This window comes from Myiozetetes cayanensis, unplaced genomic scaffold (genome assembly GCF_022539395.1).
Source record: "Myiozetetes cayanensis isolate MyiCay16 unplaced genomic scaffold, myiCay2020 scf1, whole genome shotgun sequence".
Classification (NCBI taxonomy): Eukaryota; Metazoa; Chordata; class Aves; order Passeriformes; family Tyrannidae; genus Myiozetetes; species Myiozetetes cayanensis.
This window is the reverse complement of record NW_026086604.1, coordinates 58,330,558-58,349,766: the sequence shown is the minus strand read 5'-3', so window position 1 is coordinate 58,349,766 and position 19,209 is coordinate 58,330,558. Positions and strand designations below refer to the sequence as shown.

The following is a 19,209-nucleotide window of genomic DNA, read 5'->3' as shown; positions in this document are numbered from 1 at the left end:
GTCTCCTGGTGTGGGACAGAGCAATGAGCAGATGGAGAATTATGTGAAAGCACGTTGAGAGGTTTAAAGGCAGTGTGGATGGGGTCTCGTGCCTCTTGCTTGTCTCAGCATGGTGACTCGTTTCTGATGGAGGTAATAAAATGAGATCAGGTGATGTCTTCATAATGTGCAAGTGAACTTGTGTTTCGGTGAAGGACACCTGAGAAGTATCTTAGTTGCCTATAACGACACGGTAGGGTAGGGTAGGGTAGTGTCTTCCCTGGATATCTTGGGGGCTTTTTTTCCTCAATTCATGGGTGCCCTGTGCAGTGTTCTGCCTGCAGTGTACAGGTGTAGCAGGATCACAGCCTGTGTAATGTAACCCCAAAGCACATAAACTTGTTAATCGCCAGCATGAGAGGAGTCTCTCTCCTCTTCTCTGCTTCACTTCCCAAATTGTGTTTATAACTCCAAAGGCTATAATTAATCTCTCTGGATTAAAGCGGTCCTTTGAGCCCAATGCTACTAAATGGAACAAATTATTCTCCAAATAGCAGCAAAGTAAATATTTAAAAGAACACCATTAAGCACTTTTATATCTTCTTTTTTTTTTAATCCTTTATTTTTGTTGTTCACCATGCTTTGTTTGTAATACCCTTTTAGAAATGTGAGATTAACCATTCTTTCCGTGCTAGCCCTTCTGCTGGTTTTTGTTTGGTTTCTGTTTGGTGAACAATAATGCTTTCCTCTCATTTTCATTCCTTTTGTTGTGAAGAACGTAGTTATCTATAGAGTTAAACTCATTTTCAAGACCATCGTGGATGAAGTAATCTGCACCATTGTAAAAGAGGGTGGGTTTATTCAATTACCTTGTTCTTTCAGGATATTATGTATGTTGCCCTTTTTCCTGGCGTCAGACCCTGCAGCAACAAAACGACTTTTTCCAGAATTGTGTATTGTTACATGTTTTTTATACATTTTTTAAGCAACGTGGAATACACTTATTTTGTCATTAAGTTTCTTTCATGCAAGTTTCATGATTGTAGGACAACTAAAATTGTGACTGATGCTGCTTGGCAATATAACTTCCAGATATAAGGTGCAGAGGAAAGAGTTGAAATTCTAAAAAAATTAAATCCATCTTTTTGTCCTTAAACTTACAGGGACGGTCCTAAACTTGATTTTGCTTTTGGATCAAGTCCCCAGTGGACAAATTGAGTGCACACTAGAACAGAAAAGTAAATTAATCCAAGAGCTCCACTTTTTTTTTATGCTTTCTTACCCTTTCTGTAAACAACTCCAAAAATTCCTGGTGACAAGCTGACAAATACTTTCAGTATGATTACTTGCTCATTTAAAAGACTCAAACTTTGGCTTTTCCATCTGCTGTTGGATTCTTGAACACTTAAACAAAGTTCGTTATTGGAGCATGCATACTTATTTTGTGAAAATCCATCAGCTGCCACCTGAAACACTTCAGAACAGTTGATACAAGATGCGGCAATAAAGCTGCAGCTTTGTCTAGAGTTAAGTGGGGTGCCATGTTTTACCACTGAAATGTACAGTTCCCTTATCAAAACAGCTATGATGAAAAACCATCTCTTTGGAGATAGGCTGAGAACACCATAACACTTTTTCACATGATGTTCAAATAGGAAGACTGTTTTTAAACACTTTCCATATTAAGCACTTTATTTCTGACAAGAGGAGTTGTCTCTTATCTTTGCTTGTCCTGATTCTCTTCTCAGCTCAAGCTTTGAGCCCTTGTGGCAGGAGTGGAAGGGGCGAGTTAGAGTCACACAACAGTTTCCTCTCAGGAATTAAAGCTACTGGCTTAACTGATGTTGCTAGCCAACACCTAAAAACTTGTTTCTTTGGATACCAAATTGGTCCTCATCTTCTTTAACTGTAAAGAAGCAACAAACTGATGGGCCTAAATAAAGGTGCATCTTGGAAATGGGATTTGTTTGCAGTGATGGGTGAGGAGGGCGGCAGCTTCATTTTATGTTTACTGACATCACTGCTGAAGAACTATCAGTGTTTAATTGGCTCATAAGAAATGTTTTAATCCAAGAAGAATGTTACCCTTAATCGTTAGAGTTTATTTAACTCGAATCACTGCCTCAATGAAGTGATTTTTTTTTTTTACAAGTGACAAAATTTATTTTTTAATTGGAAAGAAAGTTGGGGAGGGTGTTTTTTGTTTGTTTGGTTGTTTTTTATTTTGTTTAGAGAAGGTTTCATAGGTCAATGGTCAGGACTTAAGCTTCTCTGTTGTCTCTTTGGTATGCAGATTTACTGTCACTGCCCTTATACTGTGTTCTATGGAACTGGGGTCCTTCTGTCCAGCAAGCTGTTGAATTAGTTTTAATCTCAAGATTTTATACTCAAGAGGCTTTCTTGCCCTCCACTGTTAACAGTAACTTAAAGTGTAAGGAATACAGGCCAAATTCTACCCCCATATATGTGCCTGCTAAAATCAGGTGTTCTGATATGGCCTTGAAGCACATTTTGTCTTAGAAGTGCTGTAGTTTGCTATCTTTTGCTGCAGCTTTTTTTAGTTATTCTTCCAGGTGAAGCTTTTCCATCAAGAGCAGCGCTCCAGCCCCACGGACAGCCTCCCTCCCCAATGGAGGCAGGCAAGCAACGCTCTTGGTTCCTGTTCCTGAAATTATTTCTGCAGTATTATTTTTGCTCAGGCTGTGGTCAGGAAAATCTTGTTCTATTCATAAGGTTATATAGTATCCGTTGGTTTTTTTTCACTTTCCTATCTTTACTGTTTTCTCCCCCTTTGACGCATTACTATGTTATCCTGTGTCAGAAAAAGGCCTTGAGACTGCCAAGTATTGAATGCTGTGGCCTTGACACAGCTGAAAGTACTTCTTTGTGCCTTTAATTCTTAATAATCTGAGTAGTCCTGTTGACACACCATGTCTTGCAACAGGGAAGCTGGCAGTGGACCTGTGTGGTACTTAGGGCCAACAGGTGTTGGGGCTGAGGATGACAGGGGCTGTGAGGTCCTGATAGGGCTTACTGGGAGAAGAGCAAGAATTGCACCTTGCATATGAAATGGGGTTTAGAGCCCCCAGGGTAGGCACTTCTTTTTTCCTAACATGTCGGTAATTTGTCTCTGCAGCCTTTGGGGAGCACCATCATGATTTCTCAGGCACAGAGAGGGGTATGGAGGCAACGTAGTATTTGCAAACCCAGTTTATCAACTGCCAGGGGATAAGCTAGCTGACTACAAAGTCTGACTGGAAGGAGAGTAAAAATGTGTTTTCTAGAGTTTTCTAGAATTAGATGTAGTTCACTGTGTGATACCTGTCATACAAAGATCATGCAAGGAGTATGTGTACCTTGCGTGACAGCCATGTGGGAAGAGGTGACCCAAAGCACACTTGCTTTGTTGACAGCAGACTCTGAATATTTTTGAGATCTTCCTGTCCCAGCCGAGTCTTTGTTTTTATTTATCATTCAAGCCACTACCAAACTGTATCTGAATTTTCACTGAGTTGCATCCAAAGCTGTCCAAACCATCCAAAGTTGTTTTCCCCAGCTTGAGATTGTTGATTGGGCTTTTTTGTGATTTTTATTTTTCCCTAAAAAGAGCCCCAGAGCTGAGAGAGTAGAGAGGGATTATGCATTTGTTGATAAAAGTGAAGGGAAAACACTGTTTTTATAATTTTTCAGCTCCTCAGATGAAATGTAGTTTTAGATATGTCAGTGAATTTGATGGTTAGTATTTTTAAGGCGAGCCCCTTCATTGCTATGATGTGTTACAGTTTGTTACATTAGGCTCTATGAACTATTTCCGTCCTGCAGTGAAGAAGGAAGTATAATTTTTGAGGCTGTTACTGCTGTTGGCAGGTGGGAAGATGAAGAAAAGAAGTGAAAACAATTTTAATACCTCTTGGTGCTCAGCAGACATAGTAAAAGCACAGATCTGTGTTAGCCCAGTCAGTAAGGGAGTGCCATAAAGGTGGTACTGCTTCTTGCATCGAAGTGTCAGACTGGGGTGGAAGTAAATGTTAGAAGTAATCTAGGAAGGGAAAAAAAGAAAGAGCGTAACATAGGAAGGAAGGAGAGAAATGCTGCTCTTAGCCTGACCTTGTCAGGGAAGGACATCAGGGAAAGGGAAGGGTGTTGCACCTCAGAATGCTCGCTTCAGAGAAAACCATCTTGTCCATTTTCTTTTTGTTATTTCCTGCCTTTTCTGTCCGTTCTCATTGCCTTTCTTTCTCCTTCTGTCAGACTCCTCCGAGTTTTTGAAATGCTTCAAGGAGAGACTGATTCACTCATAACTGCACACATGCTGTTTTTATTACCCTGGCTAATGCAGGAAGGGGCTGATTGTGAGCGAGGACTGTTGTGCTGGGCCCTGTACCATCAGGGCTTTCAGCCCAAGAAGCTTGTGGGTGGACACAAGTTGCTAGACTGCACAAAATAAAACCCCAAACAATGAACACAAAACAGTGGTGCATGGCTGTACTTGGTTTATGTCAGGAATTACTGGTGGTATGGTGGGACTTGCTCAGGAATTTGAGTGCCATGAAGGGGCAAGACAAGAGGTGGGAATAAGGTGCAGGGGATAGAGAAAGGACAGTGGGAAGGTAGAGATAAGCAGGACCTTGCTGACAGGAACTGTGCTGTGCAATGAGGTTTCAAAGAGGATGGGGGCTGAAGATAGGTGTGGAATGGCATTGAGGTTCAAACCCTCTAGGGCAGTGCCAGCATCTGGGTGGGTCAGGAAGAAGAGTAGGAGAGATTTATGAAGCATAAATTTGGACTTTGTTTTGCTGAGATATAAATTGTAACAAATCCAAGACCTGGAACTTTAATGGAAAGTGCATAATTTCAGAAGTCTTTTAAATTAAAATAATTTAAAAGTAAAAATTGCATGGATTTGCTTTAAGTTTTTAGTAAAGTGGCAAGGTTGTAATTTTGAGGAGGAAGGGAACAGTAAGAAACATTATAAACAAACCAGAAAAATAAAAATGTACAATAATTCCAGAGAACAGAGGAAGATAGTCCTAGGAGATGTTTTCTGTTGCTAACATGAGTGCACAAAACAGCTGCCAGTATCCAGTACCAGGACTTCATTGTTCTTACGTGAAAAAAATGTTTCTCTGTGTGCAAGGCAAGTTTGAAAATCAAACATTTTTACTATATTTCTTGAATAATCACACTTTGGATACTTCTCATGCCAGACTGTGTAAATCCCACAGTGTTGTGCTGCTGAAGGCAGTACTCTTTGGACATTTTATGCCAAATGATATCTTGTTCTATATGTACAGTCTTATGTATGTTGAATTTATTTAGCATATTTGGTTTGCTGAAGGAGCATATAATGAATTAGAAAATGTTTTGGTGCTGGACTATTGGTAACTATTGCCCCAGGCTTCCAAGAAATGAGTTAGTTTCAAGAAGGAACGGTGTCTCAGAAATGTGAAGATAAGAGTGTTATGCGGTGATTACACATTCACCAGTTAATGTTGTCATTGTTGAGGAGTGGTTGTTGGAATATAAAACCCCATCAACTTTACAATCCAAACTGATTGTTTTGATTGTTAATGCCAGTGAGATCAATGAAACTCTGGGACTTCAAACTGCAGCAAATTGATGATTCACATCATAGGGGAAGCTGGGCAGAGGCAAGGACCCTGTGCTGGCAGTAAGATCCATTAGATGTTGTTTGGGACTTTGCAAGGTTCCAGCTGTTCCTTAAAGCAAATTTGGTGGATCGGGACTACCATCAGCTACCAGTCTGAACACATCTAATAATACCATTCAGAAATTTCTCTTTTTTTATCTGCCTTGCTGTAATGCACATAGTCCAATCCTGATGGCCCATTAGCAAAGCCACATGTAGTGTGGTACTTTCTCATGATTTGAAGCTTCTCTGCAAAGCACTACAGGTTGAAGCACCATTTTTCACCAGGGCTGTGTGTATCTCCACAGCAGCACTTACCTCTTTCCTCCCCTTTGGACTCTTGTACACTCTTCAGGATTGCAGAGATAATCTCCTGTGTATTTTATATATATTTACCTGTGGTGCTGCCATCAGCAATAGTTTTTGCTTTTATTTCTCTTTAACTGTGGGTTGATGTGCATGGGAAGAACTACTGAGGAATCAGAACAAAATAGAAATTAAGCTGATTGCCCCAAGGAAATGGATAACAAGAAAAATTCTGGCAGAGGGAATCGCTCCAGAGTGTATCAAGAGGAAAGGAATAGAGAAAAGCCACAGGACATCTAGAGGTACTGGTTAAAACCTTCCTTGGCAGGTGTACCTCACACACATGAAGTTGCTTGCCCCTTCTGTATTTTGGGCTGATGATGGGAGCTGTGCTTCAAGAAACTCAACACAAGAAGTTTTTTACTGGAATGGGGCATCAGTGCTTTGGGTTAATGTAGTCTGTACTCTTTAATGCTGTACATTACCCTGACATCATACCAAGTAAGGAAGGTTTAACAATTGCCCTGTAGACATCTTTGGTAAATTCTGCTGTGTTCCTGATCACCACGCTTTGTTCTGTGTGTACTAGGTCCTGTTTTACTCAGTCACATATAATGTGGGTGGCCAGCAAGAGTGTTAAACAGTAATTCAAGTTCTCGCAATGGGGCAGAGTGATGAGGAACAGATAACACACAGCTCAAGTCAGAACTAAGGATTGCTGGCTGAGCTTGAGATACTTCAGTAGATTAATGACTTCTCACAAGAGAGATTGCCTTTAATGTTGCTCAGAGACAACTTCTTTTGCAGTATTTTGAAGTTCCTAGTCCAGCTGTTGCAGTGCTTTTATTCCTTGCAAACATTTCAGTGGGGGTCTTGTTTAAGTACTGAAGAACTTCGTGCATGTCAAAGATACTTTTACTGTATTTAGCTTTAATTGTTAGTGTTCCTTTTTTGCAGGTTACCATATACAGTAACAAGAAACACAGACAGGTGTGTTGTTTAGGCAGTTTATCGTAGCTGTAGTTCTGTGATAAGAGCAACCAAAAACATAGCTCAGCTTGGAAGAAAATTTGTACCAGATGCGAAGGGAAAGATAGGTTTACCCAGCGTTTATTTCATCTGTTACGAAACAAGGAAGCAAATGTGGTTTCTTAAAGGTAGGTGATAGCAGGATAAGCTTTGCCCTTCTGAAGCATATGTAAGATGTCCAAGATTACTTTTTCATGCTACTACTTCCACGGTTTTTGGAAATGTTGTCCAAAGAGCTGCTTCAAAGGATTGCTTGTGTCTTCATTTAAAAGTCTTTCCTGAGTCATCAGTCTCCATTCCATGCTTACCGTACACTAGCATTAAAAAAAAAATATTTCCAAGAATGTGGAAAGCTATTAGCCATCTTGGTTTCAGTCTGTGCATACAAAAATGCCCCTTTATGTTTAAGGCAGTTGCACAGGGGTTCCATTTTTCATAGTAGGCTTTTAACTCTTCTTCAGCAAATACTGTAAATGTCTGCATATAGGGATGTGCAGTTGGAAATCCGGCTGCATAGAAACTCAGCTTTGACAAAACCCTTGCTTCTTGACACCTACCCTGGCCTTGCTGCCTTGTAAAAGTCAGTTTAGCATCTCTGATAATTCTTAGTACTGGATGTTTCTGTTACATGTGAAATACTGCTTTGTGACATTTATGGTCATAAGATCACGTTGTGTAGTGCTTTTATTTTCAAGCAGTTTCTGATCAGAGAGCAAGGACTCCCTTCCCCCTGGCTAGTAAAGCAAGATTCAGGAATGAAAATTGCAGTGGAAGTGTTTTTAATCTGATTTCCAAATATTTCAGTAGTGCCATGACTGTATTCAGTGGGATTCTACTGATCTGTAAATGGCTGCTAACTAGGGGCTTGTTTAAATGCCTTTAATGTTAAATCTTTTTCCTGTTCTTAACATTATGGTTCACAGTTTGCCCTTCATCAGTCTTAAAGTGAGAGTCAGGTTTTCTGTGTTAATGCATTAGGTTTGGCAATAGATGCTCTTGGTGGATGTGGTGGGCTAAATTCTGTGGGAGCTGAAACGTGAGGGAGTTCCAGTACTGTACAGGGTATAAAAATAATGCATGGTTTGGCCTAGCATTGGTAGATAATGTGTTTTCTGCAGGTGCATTTTACAAATACAAGTTTTACTAGGTCTCACTTGACTTCACTTTATTACTTTTTAACCCAGTAGTCTCTTTCAGGCACTGGATTGCTTTGCTGTGAATGGGCAAGACTGTAGAAGTCAAGAGCAGCTTAGCTGCAGTTAAGGGAACCCTTTATAATGGGAACATCAATAACTTTTTTCTTTTCTAAGTTTTCTTTTGATTGCTTGCAAGATTTATCAGCACCAAGTCTGTATTTTTTTTAGAGAGGTGAAAAACATATAGTGAATTTTATTGAAACTGTGGAGAAAAACTTTTGAGTTTTTCATTATAATTTTCAGTGAGTCTCTTGAATGAGACTTTTGGATCCTTGTACTTGGTGTGTGACTGCTGTGCCCTATTTTGTGACTGATATCTACACATTATTTCCAATACCCTGAACAGATTTGTAAATGTGTAGGGAACTTACTTTCATGGTGAATTTGTTTTCCTTGTTTATAGACAGCATGGGTTTGAACTGGTAAGTTAGAGAATACTTTGGCCCTGATCCAGCAAAACTTATAACTGCTGGCTTGATTTTAAGCATACAAGCAGTCAGATTGGAATCACTGTTATTTGCTTTGTTGAACCACTTGGCCACTAATGGCTTGAGGTTAGAGAAGAATAGAGAAATCTTTTTTTTCTGTAATCAATGCCAGTATAAATTACATATCCTGAAATGTATTGTAGCATGCAAACTTTACAGGGGCTAAGACTAGGGGAGGAGCAAGTCTCAGAATTGTCTTTTGTGGATACTCTTTTAATGGATTTGGTTACACTTTAGTGGTGGTGAGGGCAAAAATCCAACCCTTCATCCTTTTAAAGTGCAGAATCTCAACTGAGAAAGTGTCCATGTGAAAGACAAAAGTGCTCTCTCGATTGATGATTATTGTAACTTGGATACGGCTGCTTACTTAACATGGATTTAGAGCATGAGATACTCTTCCTTTTGCAGGACCCGTGGGGGAAGATTTGCTCTCCTACGTTTAGAACTTTATTTTCCAGGTTGGTAATCTCAAACCTCAGGTATTACTTCATTATCTCTGTTACTTCAAACAACAGAAAAATTGCCATTAAAGTGATTGTTTTTGTCATATCACAGATATAAAGCTGAAATTGTAGTCTTGTGTGGGAGTCAGAAGTTAGGGTTTACTCCGAGTCAGATCTTCTTTTTTCTTTTTTTTTTTTCCCCCCAAAGGATGCAAAATCACAGATTTTATTTATTTATTTAAAGACTAAATTTGGGGTTAGTTTGTAATATAAGGCACTCCCAAACCTTGTGTTTCTTTGAGATAACAAATTCATCAGGCAGCTGAAGGCATCAGTTACACCTACAGCACTTCAGAGGTGTGTGTTATCTTAGGATAGCATATGTCTTGTGATGTCTTTTTGCTTAAATAGCATTTGAGGCTAGCTGTTGTCAGCAAAACCTAAATATTTGGGGGGAGGAGGAAAGCATAACCAAAGGGAAATATATGGGTTCTTTTGGAAGTGTGAACCTCAGGTCTGAAAGACTTCCCTGTTTCTCTGTGAAACATTTTCTGGGTGTTTCAACAGTAGAGGTTACACACCAGTGTCATGACGGTGAAAGACTGAGTGCAATGACTTGGGATGATAATGGGACGTAAAAGGCTTCATCCCCTCCCGTGCCCGCTGTACCCCAAGATAGCGGAGCAGATGCTGTATTTCGTTGTTGCCGTTCCCATGCTCTGCTAGGTATCTAGCACCACTGAACCAAAGGTACTTGCAGTTTTCTGTGACTTAGCCTTTATTTGGTAGGTACTAAAGCCTTTTTTTACTAGATAATGAAACAAACAGATCTGTGTCTTCCCTTAAAAGAGAATTCAGGAAGTACAGCTTACACTGCACATGGAACATATTAATCCTAAACCTCTTATAATACTTTGCAGAAGTTTCTTTTCCTTGCACATGCCTGTATCCACAGGCACAGCAGTTTCCCAGAAATGTTTTAACCTGTACTGTTGAAGCCTGGAGAAGCCCTAAAAAATACTCAAACACAGAATGACAAGTAAAGTTGTAACAGGAAAAACTTAATCTTTACTTGGATTGTTCTGGGACAACAAAATGGGTGCACGTAAGTTGAGGATTGCTTGCTTGCTACTGTAGTGCTAAATGTGTTTTTGACAGGGAAGCCTCATTGCTGTTAATTTGTATGGAAATAGAGAGTATTGTTCTTTTAGTAGTTTATACACAGACATAACACATTAGTTATAATTCAAACATAAAAACAATCACTTTATTTTGCAAATGAAGTTATTAGGGTTTTTTATCTTCAGTGTTATCAGCATGCAAGTGCCTAATACTAAGGCTCATAATGGAAATGAAGTGTTATTAATTGACGATGTAGTTTTTTTGTGCAGTAAGATTTTCTGCTATACTGGCCTTTCCAGGTCAGTTATATTATAGAAAGATTTTGTTAAAAAAAAGAAAGAAAAAAAAAAGAAAAAAAGATCTTAGAATATATTTGGTAAGTTGAAATACTGATTTCACTCAACCAAGGCATCATGGAAAGTACTCTTTGTAAAGTATTTACTCAAATTCCAGTTTTGCAACTTTCTTTGAGGCCTTTAGAAACTAAAAGGAAAGAAACATGATACATAGAAAGGTGAAAGTTGGAATGGGCCAAAACCATAATGTAATTAAAAAGTCCATCAAGCCGAAAAGGGCTTGAGAAAGGAAAGGCAAAAATTTAGAAAGCATGTGAGTTCATGTAACAACTATAGCTTAATAGATTTAAATGGGAAAGGGCTGATGTGTTACTACTAGAGGCACATTCCAATGATGGAAACAACTTCTTCTGAAAGCTCATTCATAGTTCAAGCAGATTACTGCTGCTGACAGCCCTCCAGAGATCCCTGCAGTGAGGGTCATGCAAAAGCACAAGTCGAAAAGGTGGTTTTCTGCAGTAACTGCCCTATCTGTGAATTTGCCTTCTAACATGAGCAAGTTTGATTTGATGCACAGTATTAAAAGTGTCTCACAGCATATACATTGTAAGACAAGCAATCTCTGTTTCTTTTGTAGAAGGTCTGAATTTAGACTGAGTCAGAGTGCCATTTCATGATGCATCAGTGTTGCTGTGGGTGAATGGGGCACTCAGGCTGGTGCTGCTGAGAGCTGATTCTGTGGGGTGATGGAAGTAACCTGGCTGGGGGTATTTCTCTTTGATCCCGCTCATTGTGACCACCATGTGGTTGTGAACTGAAAGAACTGATAGAAGATTTTGTCTTGAAGGGACTGGTGGGGATTCAGACTCTTGTCAGCTGCAAACCGTAGGTGGTTTATGTAGGAGTGGCAGCAAATGGGAGCCTCAGGAGCAGCCTTGGAAAAAAGCTGAATCAGCAGCACAAGGAAGTAAGCTGGAGGACAGAGCATGCTGTGTTTGCGCAAGTGGTGTCATGGTGTTAGCCTACTAATGGCAGAAGGGCCATGAGGATAGCCAAGGCCTGGAGCAGCACGTGCCAGGGAGGTTGGCACACTGCGGGGAGTCCTCCTATGTGGGCACAGTTGGCACTTGAAAACAGAGTATTGTTTAAAGGGAGGAAATGAGTGACCATGGAGAGAAAGTGGAGCACCAAGGAAGGAGGTGCTGTAGCTCAGTGCCATCCTGTTCACATCAGGGTGTGTGCATTTGGGAAGGAGGTCACACAGTGCCCCCACCACAGTCCTGCAAGTCTCAGCGCCCGAAGCCATGTACGGTGGCAGAGCAAGTAAAAGAAAAACAGGTACAAATTTCTTCCTAGAGAACAGTGGAAACTGAAAAGAGAAGGAGAAGTGATAGCAACAAAACGTACAAATGAGGGATTTCATTTTGATACCTTGCATGTTCTAGTGTTTCACCTGGCAAATCGCAAGAATGACTACATATCTCTTGTATCTCTCTATCTGAGTGCTTAAGTGTCAGGAGATAATTGTTATATTTGGAGAAATGCTTTGAAAGAAAACACTGTAACTCTACATCTCTTTCACTTTCCTTATGTGTGGGGAAAAAGTTTAATTGAATGGGAAGAGTCAGAATGGTAAAGTCCTGGACTTTGAAAACATGACTGTTAAAAGTGGTGCGACTAGACCTCTTAGCTTAAATGTAGGATGTCATTTCAAAGGCACTAAAGCCAGACAGATAACTTGCCCCAGATGTTTAGATTCAGAGGAGCAATCGCACATGGTGTTTTGAACAAAGTTGCCTAGTTGCCTATACCCTGGTAGTGGTATTTTGTGAATAATAGTGTAACTTCAGACACCTTTCCTTGACTATATTTTTCACACAAATAAATTGGCACCCATGGGAAGCACAATGTTTGTCAAACTAGCTTCAAATTCTTAATGTGTTGTTTTCTTGAAAGTACTTGTTATATTTTTTTAAATGAAATTAACAGCTTGTTGAGAGCTAAGGTTGCACATTGGATTCATAATCAGTTTTGCTTATACAGAATATTTTATTTTCTGCCTTTCTTTCATTTTGGGGGTGCATTTATATTAACAGAACATCCATTAACTCCTGCTGTTTATTCTTTACCCTTAAGCTACAACCCTTTGTTTTAGCATCACAGTGTTGACCCTGGAACCAATTACTGTGCATAACAACCAGAAGATGATGAAGCTTATTCTGCAGCCATTGTTTTTCAGTAGTCTTGGTGTACGTAATTCTCATAGTATAGTGGGATAACTCTGTTTAAGAACTTTGTAACGCTGCCTGGCCAAAAACAACAGTAAAAGCAATAAAAAATAGGCTCCTTTGCCGATCTCTTGTTTTACAGTCCCAAGAGCACAGCTGGGAAAGCTGCAGCATTCTTCCTACATTTGGAGAGTCGGGATGTTCTCCATTAGTTTTGATGTCTGTCGCTTCCCTGGAAGTTGAGTGCATGTGTAAATGTGATACAGATGTTGTATGAAAGCTTAATTATGCCTCTCTTTACTTTAAGCTCTGTTGCCGTTCTGTTTTGACCCCCACCCTCTCACCCCAAAAGGCTTTTCCTGAGAAGAGAAGGGAAACCATTTTCCCATTCTTTCCTTACTCAGGGGTTAATTATATTCTGAACTGTGACTGTACCTCAGCAAAAGCTGAATGAGCAAACAAAACTCTTGACAAAAAGGCAGAAGTTTTTAGGCTAGCTTAAATTTTCTGTTCTTTCTTAGAATGTAGAAGTCCTTACCAATTCCAGCCAAAAGAAGGATTCCCATCCTGAGGTTACATTTCATCCACGAACTTGGCTTCTGAGGGAGCTTATATCCTCATGTTTGGTTGAAGGTCGTTGACAGCCAACTCAGTTAAGTTGTCACAGGTGCAACTGTAAGCAGCTAGCAGGAACTGAAGAAACACTGGTAATCCCACTTAGGAAATCCCCTGGTAGCTTGGTGCTCACTTGAAGCAGAAGGCCAGAAATACAGTTAGTGGCAGTTAGGAAAAAAAAGGAAGAAAAGAAAAATTTGCACATGAATCAAAATTAAAGGGATAAACACTTATGTAATTTCTGGGGTTACCATGTTATCGCTGCTCTTCTCACAGAGTCTTCTGTATCTAAACTCCTAAAACCAGTGAAGAAATCACTTGATTGTTCTCTTAAACTAATACTGTACTCTGATTCTGGGATGCCAGATATGCAGTCAGACTGGATGAACCCGTCTATTTTTATTTTGCTGTATTTATTTCTGTGTATGCCTTTGTGCCTGTTGGGTTTTCATGCTTTCACAATCACCAGTGTAATCTTTTCCCTCTTTGTGACCCCCCCCCCCAGTACAACAAAATGAAACAAACCATCCTTTCAAGATGTCAGAGACCCAGCTTTTTTATATTTTTAGATGAGAAATAATAAGAATAGTCTCATAGTTTTTGTGAATAAATGTAGCATGGATTTATTTTTTTTTTAAGTTACCTGAATCATGAGGGAATGGGATTGTCAAAATCAGCTTCCAAGCTAACTTGGTTTGTAACTTACATTTGTGGAAGAAAACTAATTGAGCAGATCTGAGACAATTTTGGTGTTTGTTGTTTTTAGGTTTTTTTTTTTCCCAGAAGGGGAGCTTCCTGTCTCTTTCTAGAAAAATTGCCAGCTTTCCTTGGGAGGGAGAAGTATGTGAAATGCATTATTTCGTATGTCATTTCATCATCATCATGGCTAGGCTTCGCGAACGAAGATTTGAAAGGGCTCTACCCACGCTTGCTACAAGCGCGCTGATGGCTAAAAAGGCCAATGCGAGATAGACAAGTCCGGTTGCAGAAGGCACAGCAGAAAGACTCCCCAGGTGATACAGACGAGACGCGATTCTTTCTGTGTTGTCTTTTCTCCTCGAGAGTGATCCTGCGTGTGTTCTCAAAAGCAGCAGCAGCGTTATAGATGGTGTGTCTCCAGGCCTCCCGATTGGAGGCCAGGGTAGACCAGTGGTGATGATCAATATGGCCAAGGATGAGGGATTGTTTCAGGGAGTCCTTGTATCTCCTCTTCGGGGCTCCTCTCTTGCGGCAGCCCCTGGTGGTCCAGTGGTAAAGGCGCCGCGCTATAACCGCGGAGACCCGGGTTCGATTCCCGGTCAGGGCCACTCCCGGGCAGGTGGGGCTCGTTAGCCCTTAAAGGCAACCCACCTACGTCCTGAGGACCTCGCTGCCACTGTCCAAGCTCGCTTGGCCCCGGCAGATGAACCTTAGGATTAAAGGGTGGGCTCAGTTCCGCGCACACTGTGTCTCACCTAAAAAATCCAATGCGCAGGCTGGAAGGTGGAAAGACCTTCCCCGGATCTTCGCTCGCGAAGACTGGCTATTATTATTTTATTTATTTATTTATTTATTTATTTATTTATTTTTTTAATGTCATTTAAAAGAAAAGAAAATAGCAACCTCATCTTGTACATCAGCTCTGTTGGTCAAAAATACTATTTTTTTTCTTTTTCATTGTTCTTTTTAAGGATGCTGCTTCCATTTTTGCAGAATTATATATGTTATTTTCTTCTATTAGAAGGAGGCAGAGTGACAATGTCACAGAGTCATTTTCAAGTGGAAAGCTTGGCAAAGTTCCCAAGGGAAAGAAAACTTTAAACAGGGGTCAAAATAGAGAATTAAGGAGTAGATAGTAGTATATCTTGAGAACTATGAAAGTGTTAATGACCAAAATCTTCCAGCAGGATTTCCCACTGCGTGTTACCATTTTCAAACATACAGCTGCATCTGATTACCTGAAGCTGGTGTACAGTGCAATTAATCCTGTGCATCTGAAGAGCCAGGTAACAGGGCAGCTGACCACATATGTGAACAAATAAACCAAAGTGTGTGCAATCTGTGCATGCAAATGCATAAAGAGTAGATTCAGATGTTTGCAAACCTTTGTAGGCCCAGCTTGTGGGCCGGTGTCATCCCCTGCCCTCAGTGTGGACACAGATACGTGGAAGCCAAGTGAGAAAACAGCAGAGAGAAAGCCAGTTAGTCAGGAGCATAGTGTTTTAAAGTTCAGGGAAAACATTTCTAAATTCAGTTTCAAGCCATAAATAAAAATAATCCGGCAAATAGTTACTGCAAAAATAGATGCAATCTGACTTTTTAAAATTTTTGAACAGCTGATATCATGACCCTGTATTCTTTGTTATTTATGGAAATGTGTTACTTGCCAGACTGTGAAAATGGCTGCCTGCTTGTATATATATTACTCTCGAATTGCTTATAAGGTAGCAGCTGCATTTTCACTAGAAGCTTAATAGAAGTATGAAAGATGAAAAAGACAACATCTCTTTATTAATACCTTGATATGAAATTATTCCAATGCTTTAAACATTCAAATCATTTGTGTGAAACAAAAAGGCTGGAAAAGCTTTCCCAAATAAGTGACTGTCATCAAAGCTTCTTTCCATATAAGGTTCATATTTCAGATCCAAGCCTAAATAAAAAAGAGCAGAAATACATGATCATCACATATTAATAAATTACTCCCTTCTGATTGTGCAGTGATTTTATTAGGCATTCTTTAAAGTGCAATTAGTTATTTTCCTACATTATGAAGTTCATTTGAGCCTCAGATCTTGTATTTTGCTCAGATGTTGTAAGGCAAAGCTAATCTTCATAACTGATTTGCTGAATGTTGCTGTTTGTATTTGCCTGTCCATGTCAAATGTTGTATGGGCTTTTTGACTTTTTAATTAGCTGAGAAATTATGTGAAAGCAACAGAGTTAGATTAGTGATAGATTACTTGTGTGCAATCAAATCTGCTTCCCTCTTTGTCGTCTTTTCACCTCACCCTGCCACCATACCAAAGGCCATACCAATTCAGCCGTAAATTTCTTAGTGAAAACTGTGCAACTTCCCTGTTACCAAAATGATGTTTCAAACCCAACTCACCCATTTGCATGGAAGTCTGTATCCGTAAACCTCAGGAGTGGAATAGCTGAGAGTCTGACCCATCAAAAGCAACGATTGTCTATACATTTGCAAGGTGTCTGCAGCCTGACCACTACACACAGGCTGTTACACAAGAGCTTGGTGTGAGAAAAATACTTTAAAGGGAAGGTGGGAGTGAGATTGAGTTTTGCTGTTTACAGGAAGCTTGAGAGAAGAGGCTCTACTGTAGTGTTCAGGCAGGATGTTAATTAGCTTCTGGTCGAAAAGTGGCACCAGTGAGTTGGTGGAAAAGATGAGTTGTAAGTTGTAAGAAGTCAAATACAAAACCAGTATTTCTGTTCTTGGAGTCTAAAAGTCCAAAGTACACATCATCCAAAACTGAGTCAAAATAAATAAAATTTATGTCCTGGTAGGAAGAGGTGGAGATTTGAACAAATCCTTCTTCAGGCTGGTTTCCTAACAGTTGGAGAGAGGATGGCTTTTGGCAGGGAAAGTTTGAGTTTGTCAGAAAGACTGTAGCATTTTTTTGCTTCTGTCGGACAGAAGCCTAAGAACTGTGCTGTCTACAGAATGTGTACTACTAATTTGCCAAAGCCCAAACAGGTTTTTTGACAATCCTTATGCTTCCAGTGTACTCTGACCTGCCTTATATGCAAAGAGAGTGCCTTAAGGCTGGTGTCTAGACAGAGCCTTGTGTTTCAGCAAAGGGAATTAAAAGCAGGCTCTGATATCCCTAAATTTGTAGAGAAAGCTGTATTTTGTCTACCTGCCTCTCATATGTATTGGAAAAAATACTACATTTTTATTGGTTCCTGGGATGTGCAAAGATAAGGAAGGCATTGCAGGTGTTGCTTCTCAAAGGATATAACTATATCATGAGTTGTTCAACTGCCACTGCTGCACTGCTGCTGTAAAGATTAAAAAGTGGGGCTGCTGTTCGTAGACAATCCTATTCCATGTCTCCGGCATCATTGTAGTAAAGGATTATTCTGACATTATGAACCATACAAAGGCAGCTCAGTGAGCCTGACCTTAAATCTAAGATGAAATTATGATCTGTTTTGCACCCTCCAGTAGGGACTGAGAGAATCAAAATGGTGAGTCTTCAGTTCAGTCATGGTGAATTGTAAATAGATAAACAAGGCACTAGTTAGTAGGACTGTTTTTAGTTAGTAGATTCTTATTTGGTGCATTAACCTTGCTCCAGATTTCAAAGGTGTGCTGCCATTTGCTGGAATTAATGCCATCATGGAGTAAGTTATTTGGGTAAAGTCTGTATCAGGATTGATACAGTATAGGTCATGTTGCAGGTCTTAGTTCCTCAGGCCTCCAGTGTATTTGTAAATATAGCTATTCCTGGTTTGTTATTTACGTATTTTAAAAGTAACATCAAAACTTTGGTCCATAACAGAAAGGGATTTTATTCTTTGATTTTAGTTCAAAGTCACTTTATCAGGAAGATGCCTAGTAGATGCTCAGTGCGAAATACATAAGGGAATGTGAGGCAAATGCTCTTCCCAGCCTTCAGCTCAAACACCAAGCTTTTAACAGATTTAAGACTGAAACCTCAAGTTCAGACTTGGTTGATGTATTTTATTCTTGACAATAAATTGTGCAAAATAGGTATACATGAAATGCTGTTCACAAAGGGTAATGTCCTGTGTCTCAGAAAAATTGAGTGTTTGTTTTCAGATAATCTGCATTCCCTCATAACTGCTTGCATCATTGAAAATAGTTCCCTCTAGTGCTCCTCCATCCTTCATCTGCAGTACTCTGCTCTTGGTGAACAGCAGGTTTAGAGTTTTGACTAATAGGCTTGGACTCAAATGGATAACCTCTATCAATTATTCATGATAGATCTGAGTAGCCAGTGTACAACACTGACAACATTCATACCTTTCTACTGTAATATGAACTGTAAACGATATAGTGATTGATAGACTACAGATGACCTTTGGTCATTTTTATTAATTCCTGTTGCTGGGTTCTGTAACCTGTTTTTCATTGCTTATGCTATGGAGCCACTGGGTTTTTAAAAACTCCAGCTGTCCAGAGCTGGGAGAGGCTCTGAATTTACTGGCTTTTTCACCATTTATATTCTTTGGTCTAGTTCTGCTTGTTTTGAGGTTAGTAGTTGTATCATCAGGGATTTCAGTGGGATCACAACAGGCTTCCTGTACATATTTAGAATAGTATTAGGTGACTGAAATAAAATGTGGGTGGGGTATTCTGTGCTATGGCTGATGGTGAGTAGGTGAGAGTAGAGCTATAGGTAGGTGAATTCTCAAAAAAAAGCAGAGAAGGAGGAGTGTTGCTTGCCCTTGGCTCAGCGACTGTTTCTGTTTGTCTGATAGATTAATTCAAAAAATCAGGTAGAAACAATACAGGGATTGAGATGCTTTGCTTCCCATCTGCATGCATAAGGGAGTTCCATTGTATAATCATACTTTACATATCCTGTGCTGTGAAGATGCATATTTAACGTTACAGAATAAGCTGAAGTTTTAAGAGCATTTAAATCAGTTTACTCAGGGTCCTGCTGGAGAAGTGTTTTCTGAAGTCCAAAGAGAGAAAAGTGGAGTACATAAGCACAGTAATTGGGTTTTTGCTAATTCACTTCAGAAGTGCTATAGGTACAGATCTACAGAAACGTAGTTCTTTCTGCATTTAAATGTGCTGCTTACTAGGAGTTCATAGACAGGGCCTGTTTAGAAAGTCAGAGTAAAATTGAACCAGACTTGGGAGAAATCAACACTGACCCCTGTG

The 19,209-nt window shown here is 39.8% G+C and overlaps 1 protein-coding gene and 1 non-coding gene across 3 annotated transcripts in view; both read left to right on the top strand.

Annotated features, from left to right (window-relative positions):
• The window catches only part of ZNF516 (zinc finger protein 516), a 102,810-nt gene that overhangs the window by 44,334 nt on the left and 39,267 nt on the right, over positions 1-19,209 (top strand). The gene's annotated exons all lie outside the window — the stretch shown is intronic.
• On the top strand, positions 14,586-14,658 carry TRNAY-AUA (transfer RNA tyrosine (anticodon AUA)). Its single transcript has one exon. It is a non-coding gene; the product is annotated as a tRNA-Tyr (tRNA).